This window comes from Pollachius pollachius, assembly GCF_949987615.1.
Source record: "Pollachius pollachius genome assembly, chromosome: 10".
NCBI classification, from domain to species: Eukaryota; Metazoa; Chordata; class Actinopteri; order Gadiformes; family Gadidae; genus Pollachius; species Pollachius pollachius.
The window spans coordinates 10,544,550-10,554,142 of record NC_136943.1 but is presented as its reverse complement, the minus strand read 5'-3'; positions in this window follow the sequence as shown (position 1 = coordinate 10,554,142).

The following is a 9,593-nucleotide window of genomic DNA, read 5'->3' as shown; positions in this document are numbered from 1 at the left end:
TGAAGTCATGTGGATTCCAGGAAAGGGTGGAGTCTTGATTATCCTCATCATCTCCAACAACGGGTCCAAACTGTACTTCAAATTCCTCAAGAGATGCTTCGATGGCACAGGCAAGATCTGCCTCTTCATTTAACGACTGGTTTGCATCTTGATGTGACTCAAACAATAAACAGTCTTCTTCAAATCCATGGCTGCTTGTTGAATGGCAAGTATCGGCAGATGCTGGATGCAGAATCTCTATGTTACTCATCACAGGAGTTGATTGTCTTGATTGGCTGATGGCTCCTGTCTGTTGATATTTCAATTAAAAAAACATACAGACATGGAATTATTACCATGTTTTTTGCATCATCAGATCCAAGTGGTCATGTGTACAATAACATTTTTGTACCTTTACCATAACTTCCATGAAATTACCACGGGCGCTTAACTCAAAATCCATGGTGGCTTCATGGAATCACTTAAATATCGGTTATATGGCCATGGATTTTGCTCCAATGCAAATTAATGTAGGCCTATATATATATATATAAATGAAATGTTTTTGGGAGCACATATCTGTGAGCAAACTTTTTCACGCATGAAGCTGATAAAAAATCAGACGAGATCAAGACTCTCAGATCAACACCTGCATCAGTCTCTGAGACTGGCTGTAACTGGAATGGAACCTGACATCAATCTCCTAACCAGTCAGAAGCAAGTCCACAGCTCACACTGATATGGTAAGCCTGCTGATTTCAATAACTATGAAAATGAAAAAAATTCAGTATAGTGCTCTTTTTATAGGCAACATGTTTCTTGAACAGTGATGTCACAGACAAAATGAGACTGCAGCATGTCATACAGGGCATTTAGCAGACGCTTTTATCCAGAGACTTACAACGGCAGAGTCAACTATGCAAGGCGACAGCCCAGGAGCAGTTAGTGTTAAGTGTCTTGCTCAGGGACACATGAACTTTCAACTAGAAGGAACTGGGGACCGAACTGGCAACCTTTCAGTTACAAGAGCACTGCTCTACCTCCTGAGCTAAGCTGACCCAATGTCAAGCCGATGTCATCTGCTGATTCGTTGCTTGTGTTTTTTATCTGCCATTCCTGAAGGCCCTGCATGCTTCCAGGACCACCCTGAAGTCAGGAGGAGAGATTGTGGTTGACCGCTCCCACCCTGGAGCCAGGATCCTCATTATCACAGCACAAAAACCTAATCTAAGAGTCATGTAAATACGAAACCGAAGATCACCTTATATACCTGTTCATTAAAATTATTCTGTATTAATGTTATTTACTGTAGCCTTAGTAAACATACCTGTTAGACATAATAATAATTATTATTATACTATTGTTAACTCCCCTTTATCTGAGACCTGATCTTTACCTGATTTTTACTATTATTCTCTATTAATATTATTTCACTACCTGTAAAGACAAAATACCTACCTGTTGTTAACTCACTTGTACCTGTTACAAAATCACACCACCTCATTGTTACCTGGCATCAGCTTGTGTTTTTATTTTCCATAAAATAAAAAGAGTTCCTGTGGTACTTCAAATAAACACGTGAAGACTTTCTATTACTTTTTTTGCAAACCAACAAGGGCAGCTGCAAAAGAATTATCATTATAATCTCCACAATAATACTGGTTGTCACTTTGGCCCATATCATTTCCTGTTATAGACTGATCCCGGCCCCCATCACAGAAAGGAAAGTTGATGTGGCCCCCACCGAAAAAAGCTTGGGGACCACTGCCTTAGCCTGTTGATTACCCGGTCAGGTATATCTCTTGATTTCATGAAAGAATATAAATCCTCTGCAGCTGCCATCTGACCTACCAGATGGATTTACCATGCGACTGGGCTACGATACTTTCTCGTGCGCACGCGCACGACATACTTTCTCGTGCGCACGAGATACTTTCTCGTGCTCACGAGAAACGTTACATTTTCTTTTTTCCCATGTCCCTTTACGGGTTCCGTAGGATACCAATGCATCGAGGTAGTCTAAAATAACTTTTAAAAATATAAACATTTCTATTCTACCCCTTTGCTTATAACATTACTTTGCCATCTGGTTGATTCAGTATCACATAACGGCCTGCAAATACAAACTTAACAAATATATCTTATTTAAATGGAACTTTCCCAAGTTCTCTCACGTGAGAAAACATAGTAGGCGTGGAGCTTTCATGCTATTTCACAGTGCCTCAAGTTAACAAACCTGACAGTTTACAATCAAACAACAGACAGTCAAGGCTACAATTGTTATTTCAAGTATTGTACTTTAATGTGCCTTTTCTCCAACAACAGAGAGCAATAACCTAATCCCAGCACAACTCAAAACACCACATTAAAGTGTTTGCTCTAGTCGAACAATATACTGAACCACATATTTGAGTAGAACACTCACTGGATTAGTCTACATGGAGTACATAGGCGGATTATCTGAACAAAACAAAACTCACTCATCTTAGAATCACATAGATCAACTACACAAAAGAAAATGCATTTGAAAATGATCTACTTTTACTGGACAATGTCAACTAAAGGCACACCTGTGTATACAATTAGGCAATAGGCACCACATAAAATAATAACGTTTTTTGAGTCCCGCATTGTTTGTGTCGTTTCACGTCGTATTCACCTCCGTGTGAAATGGAAAAATGACTCAAGCAAACTCCACTCAAAACGTTACCAGACTCGCCTTGCACTGGTTTGTTTCACCCAGGGATAGATCGTTTCCCATTCTTTATTGTAGCTGCATTTGTTCTTCTTAGCCGTACAGCCTTGTACACACTACCTCCGTCCATTGACGGATCTCATTGACTTTGCATGGGGCGCTCGCGAAATGCATTGTGGGTCCGTCCGTCCATTCAGCTCCGTGGCCTGCGTCAAAAGGTTGAGAAATGTTCAACTTTTCAGGCAGCGCCTGATCCGTCGGCCAATCAGAACGCGGTTATGCAAATACACTCTACGCGTTTCCTGGATCCATTTTGCAATAACAAGCAGGAAGAAGCAGGAAAAATCTGGCCGTTATATATTTTTAAAGAAATGAAATAAAGAAGTGAAATAATAGGATTGTTTTAGTAACCTGTTGTATGTGTCCTCTTTTGTATTAATATACACACATCGGCTTTGTAGAGGGAGGCGATTGGATTGGCTGCAGTATGCGTCTACAAAGACTCGTCCCCTATACGTCAGACACGCCCTAGGCCATCCACCGACGGACGCATGTAGGGTGAACAAGGCATACGAGTCTTCCTTTCCTCCGTCTTGTGCTGCATGCCTTTCTGACCTGATTTGCGCTTTTTCTTGTTGGTGGGCGTGCCCTTAACCTGCGTATGCGTCCCAGTTTGATTGACATGATCAAACAGCGCACCCCGCCCCCTGAAGACGTCCCTCGCTGCTGTCTCTGCACACAACTATTTGATAAATGCCAGATTATAAAACACGCATTTCAAAAAAATAAAAAATCGAGTCTGTCAATAACAATGCAGGACAACGTCTCAATTTGCGGGACGTGTAAAAAGTAATGGAAATGCGTGACTGTCCTGCACAAAGCGGGACATCTGGTCACCCTATAAAAGCAGAGTCGAGTTATCCTATTGAGCCCGTGGTGTGTGAGTCTAACGTTAAAGTAAACTAGCAGCAAGAGAGACTGCTTTTCATACTTGTTGCCGTTTAAGGTGGACTCGTTTTCAAGTAACATAGGTTAATAGAAAAATCATGCTGTTTTACAACCCATAATCAACCAACTCACATGTCCTTTCTTTCTTTTCATCCCCTCTCCAAAGAAATACATTAAATTAACTGCTGTTGGCGTTTCATTTTTATGAAAAACCCCGCGAAGCCTCTTCATTCAGTGAGCAATTTTTCAAGTGTGCATGCGTGGTGGAACACGTCCGAGACTCCGAGTCCACAGACGCCAAAATGTACTATACAACCACGTAGGCAGGCTGTCCTTGTTCGCTACTCGTCTGTGGCAATTTGTAATATTTTTATTTTTTACATATATCAGGGCCTTACAATCAGTAGCTCAATTCACATTCTTAGCCAGAATCTGACGGCTGGCCAAATGGTAAATAAGCACGATTTCTGCGGTTAAAAAAGTGGGGGGGACACAAACGGGATTTTGAAAAGCGGAGGGGACATGTCCCCCCCCGTCCCCAGTGGAAATTACGCCCATGACCCTGATCACACTTCAACGCAAAACCAGCCTTTTCACATTTATCCACCTCAGAAATCGTTTTTGAAAAGCATAATTCTTTGTGTCGGAATTCACCGTTTTAATGTGGACGGAAGGGCTAAATGGATACATATTTATGCGTTTTCAGATTTACCCGGGTTAGTGTGGATAGGGCCTTAGATAGTCCTGAACTCTGCCATAATTTATCCGGCGGAATGATGTTTCTATTGGCAGCACAAACATACACAAACACAAAGATATACACACAAAACACAAACATGCTACTTTGCTCCTGCTCGGCATGAAACCAAAGTAAACCGTTTTTGGATTGTTTTCAGCTACATGGCACCGCCAACTGGATTTAGCCAGTACTGCAATATATTATTATTATTAGGGGTCTGAGCAGCCAAGCTGCTTGGCCCCTATTGTTCCTGTAACGTTTTCTTCCCCCTCAAATTCAGTGTGGTACTGCACCCAAAGGTGGCGCTATTGTAAAAATCATGAATTAGGCTTATTTCTCCTCACCCGAATTTGTTTTACTTAGTTCCTTTTGAGAAATATTGGCCAATAAAGTTAGAGCAGTTAGCCCATTTTTCTTATATGACCATTTTGTTATTGTACAAAAAAACATACGACTATTATAAGGTGGATACCAATACACCCCACTACTAATAAACCCAAATTATGGTACTGCACCCAAAGGTGGCGCTATTTAAAACAATTATGAACTAGCCTTATTTCTCCTTACGAGATTGACCTGGACTCAAAATTATTTCATCATATTAATCTCTAAAATCAGATGCATCTTTTTCACCCTGGTCTTCTGCTCTAAAAATGTTTACTTTTCCCACAATTTCATAGAAAAGCCAAATGTCCACAGTCTGAACCCATTTTGCCTATATGACCATTTTGTTATTGTATAACTACCATACGGCTATCATTAGGTGGATACCATTAACAGTGCAAATTTTCAGATCTGTACTCTTTTAAGAGAGCCCTTAATTCTCTTGTGAAATGTGTGCTCGGAGTTTTCTTGATGTTGTGTGCTTATCAATAGACATTTTCACTATGTGAAAGAGGCTTTAATTCAGGAATGTCAGTGGCTCAATGGGATAATGCCTTGTTCTGGTGATCTTTAGATTGAATGTTCGAATCCCAATTAAAGCATGCTGAAATTGACTAATTAACCGTTTTTTCCCTAATAATGAACTCTGTCGTATTAATATTTCTTCCGTTAGTGTTCTTGACAACAAATGTTTAATTTCCCCAGAATTTCAACGATTTTTCAGGTATTTGCTTTGAAGAAAGCCCTTAATTAATTTGAGAAATCTTTGCTTGGAGTTTTCTGGATGTTGTGTGCTTATCAATAGACATTTTCACCAAGTGAATGAGGCTACATTTCAGGTTTGTCAGTGGCTCAATGGGATAATGCACATTAAGGGGAACATGAACATCTTTCCTTCATCATTATATGTCATATTTATATCTCTTCCATTAGTGTGTTCTTGACTTTTCATTTTGCTCGGACCCCGTTAATCACCGCTTGCGGTTATATTTATTATTATTATTATTGTTATTATTATTATTATTATTATTATTATTATTATTATTATTATTATTATTATTATTATATATTTGTCCTGTTAGATAAACGTATTTACTTACTAATGTGTCTTTACTTCATCTCTTTTTATATTAACTTTAGTTTAATTAAAATAATATTGCAATGAAATACCAGATGTCAGACAGACATGCACACACAAACACAAACACACACACAGTCACACACACACACACACACACACACACACACACACACACACACACACACACACACAATTAACCACAAACGGTGCAGAAATAGCTAATAGCTTTTAATGAATCATAGTATATAACTCGCCCTCAACCTTGTTGCAATCCAACACAACTGTGAAAAAACAAAGCGAGGCATACTATTTAATGCTAATTCACTATGACTTCTACCTCAACAACATAATGCTCCCTCCCCCCATTGGTTTACTCCTGCACATTCAAGATGCCTGATGCATACAGTCATTCCTTATTTTAAATCCACCAAACCCTCAGGCTCCTATCCCTCATCATATCAAATTCTGATCTTATCCTCTTTGAGTGTGTCTAGCAATGCAGCAACGATGGCCAAAATTGACAAGAAAATAAATTTACTATAAGAAATAGCTACTGGGTTCAATCTCTATCTGTAGTAATTCTTCATGGCTTTTACACCCCTGTTGTGCTTTTTTCGAAAGATTTAATAATACATTGATTCTTAGACAATTTAAAATCCCGCATTTTTACACAGGCTAATGCACTTGCTTAATGGCGAAACACACAAAAAACACATACACACCATATAGATTTATAATCATTTATATAAACATCTACACTCTTGGCCGAGTACCCATTTGTGTGTGTGTGTGTGTGTGTGTGTGTGTGTGTGTGTGTGTGTGTGTGTGTGTGTCTGTTTATGTACCAGCCTCCCCCAGCCTTACTGCATGATGAGGAATGATGGTAAGTACCCACATCTCAGTAAAGTGATGATATCGAGACACAACTCCTCTCTGCTCATGAACAGGGTGAGTTAAACGCACTAATGAATTCTACACTACATATTCCTCTCTTGTGAGAGTGGAGACCTCTGATGTGCAGCTTTGTATTGAGCAGTCTACCATGCAGTAGCGTGGCAGGAGATACTGAGGTCGTGGCTCTGTATGTCTGCAAAAACTCGATCTGTAAACAGTCTTTGAATACTCTGTTGAAGTGTTCCATAACCCCATTTGCTAGTGGGTAATACAAAGAGCTGTGTCAATGCTTGATATCTCTTTCAGCAAGGAAGGATTTAAACTTAGTTGAAGCAAACTGAGGGTTTGCCCAGTTACTAGTTCAAGTGGATTTCCTTCCCTACTCAACACAGTGGCAAAAAATGTCTTCACAGTCATTGAGGTAACAGCCAGTGGTGGAGCTAGACCTCTTTTGGGTGGGTGCCTTAGCCCACCCTATCGTTTCGTCCTCAAATCTAATATTCTACTGGGGTTTTTTTACACAAGCAATGAGAGGATGGATGCTGTACACTAATGAACAGGCTCAAATCGGTGAAATCAAGCACAACCTTCATGGAGGAATCTCTTACCTCTGATTGGTGGGTGGGCGTCTCCTGCAATTCAAGAAGAGGCATAGATAGAATCGCCTTATGGTCAACAAGGCGATTCCATCTATGCCTCTTCTTGAATTGCTTCATGTTTGAGTCAGCAGAGGCTTGTAATGGTGCGTAGCATGATACGGCGCAAGGAGCAGAAAAAGTTGACAAGGGTGCCAATTTTCAGTATAAAAAAAACGCTGGCAGTATTTCATCAGCTGAGGGCCAAAAAAACAATGTGTTTCAATACAAAAAAAAGGGAGAAATATGGTCATTTTTGAATGAAAATTACCCAAAGGAAATTGAATATAGCTCAAATTTATTATTATAGTTCACATCCATTTCCATCCAAGACAGAACCTAGAATTGCCCCTGGTAACAGCTGAGCAGAAGGCAATCTCACGCCATTGATAGTATTCAACAAGAGTAATTGCAAAGCGGCAGTCAGGAGGTGTGGTTTGGATACCCTAGGATAGTAATAGGTTTCTTCATGTACATCCCTAATCTAACTGTAGGCTTTGTAAGAGGCACATGCAGGAATGTGCTCTGGCAAATGTGCTGTGGAAGTATGGAGACTGCTGAACCAGTATCTACAAGCAGATCTCTGGTAAACGACTGACAATCTTTTATGTGAAGGCGTCGGGTCTGTGACACATTTGTAGGGGGAACAATGCTAAGGACTGTAAGATCAGGCACAGCAACATCTTGCACATTATATGTGGCTCCTATTCTGCAACAAACTTACCCAAAACATGAAAACAGGAATTGGCAGAAGGAAATGCAGATGATCAGATTAGAAAAACAAAGTGCACATTACATTTACATTTAGGGCATTTAGACGCTTTTATCCAAAGCGACTTACAATAAGTGCATTTGTTACAATAAGTTCATTTGTCATAAGAATTGAAACAATATATCTCTGTCGGTACAGTAAAGATGTTCATAGAACCAAGTGCAAGTATTACAATCGCTAGGCTAACCCATTCCCTGTGTAAAGCAACGATAGCAGCTACTGTAGATGCTACACAATTAAGTACCTTGAATAAGTGCAATGTGCAAGTGCCAGGACGTACAACATTCAATGGTGGCTGTGCATTGGTTTCTATGCAGAGTCGAGGTGAACTCTGAACAGGTGAGTTTTGAGTCTTTTGCGGAAGCTGGTGAGCGACTCTGCGATCCTGACATCGGTAGGGAGCTCGTTCCACCACTGAGGTCCCAAAACAGAGAAAAGTTGTGACTTCGCTGATCGACCTTTGCTTGCTCTTAGCGATGGCAGTACCAGACGTCCAGCTGAGGTAGTTGCGCGGAGGGATCGAGCTGGGGTGTGTGGCTTTACTAATGCTTGGAGGTAGGCAGGGGCAGTTCCATCGACTGCCTTGCATGCCAGTACCATCATCTTGAATCTGATGCGAGCTATTACAGGGAGCCAGTGGAGGTCTCGGAAGAGGGGGGTTACATGTGAGAACTTTGGTAGGTTGAACACGAGGCGCGCTGCCACATTCTGGATGCGCTGCAAGGGTTTAATCGCAGAGGCAGGAAGTCCAGCCAGGAGCGAGTTGCAGTAGTCGAGGCGGGAGATGACCAGTGATTGGACTAGAAGCTGAGCTGCTTCCCTTGTGAGGAAGGGCCGGATCCTGCAGATGTTGTAAAGTGCAAATCTGCAGGATCGGGCCACCGCAGTGATGTTTGCGGTGCAGCATAACTGATTGTCCAACACTACACCAAGGTTTTTGGCAGTTGGAGGAGATTCAGTGATGTTCTCAACAGTGACCAGTAAGTCCATGTGTGGGCAATCTTTCCCTGGTATTAGGAGGAGCTCAGTCTTGTTGAGGTTAAGCCTCAGGTGATGGGCAGTTGTCCAGGTGCTGACTTCTGCCAGACATTCAGATATGCGTGTTGCAATCAGGGCTTTGTCAGATGAGGGAAAAGAGAGAAATAGCTGAGTGTCGTCAGCATAGCAGTGATAGGAAAAGCCTTGGGATGCACATAATTGTCTCATTATTTGTTTGACCTAAGAAGACGTTTGTGGAATACAATACTTGGCAGCCAAAGAAAGAGCATTATGACTGAGCTGATGGTCGCGTTGTCTGCTCTCGGGCTGGTTCTTGTACAGAGACATCACAGGAGGGAAAAAGTGAGGAGAAACCGCACCAAGTAGGTGAAGTCGTGGATCCCACAGCAGCAGGCAAAAGGAGCTTATCAGTTTTTGTGTCGGGAACTGGCGATGAAGTTCCAGATGTTGGAGGAATAAATCACCAT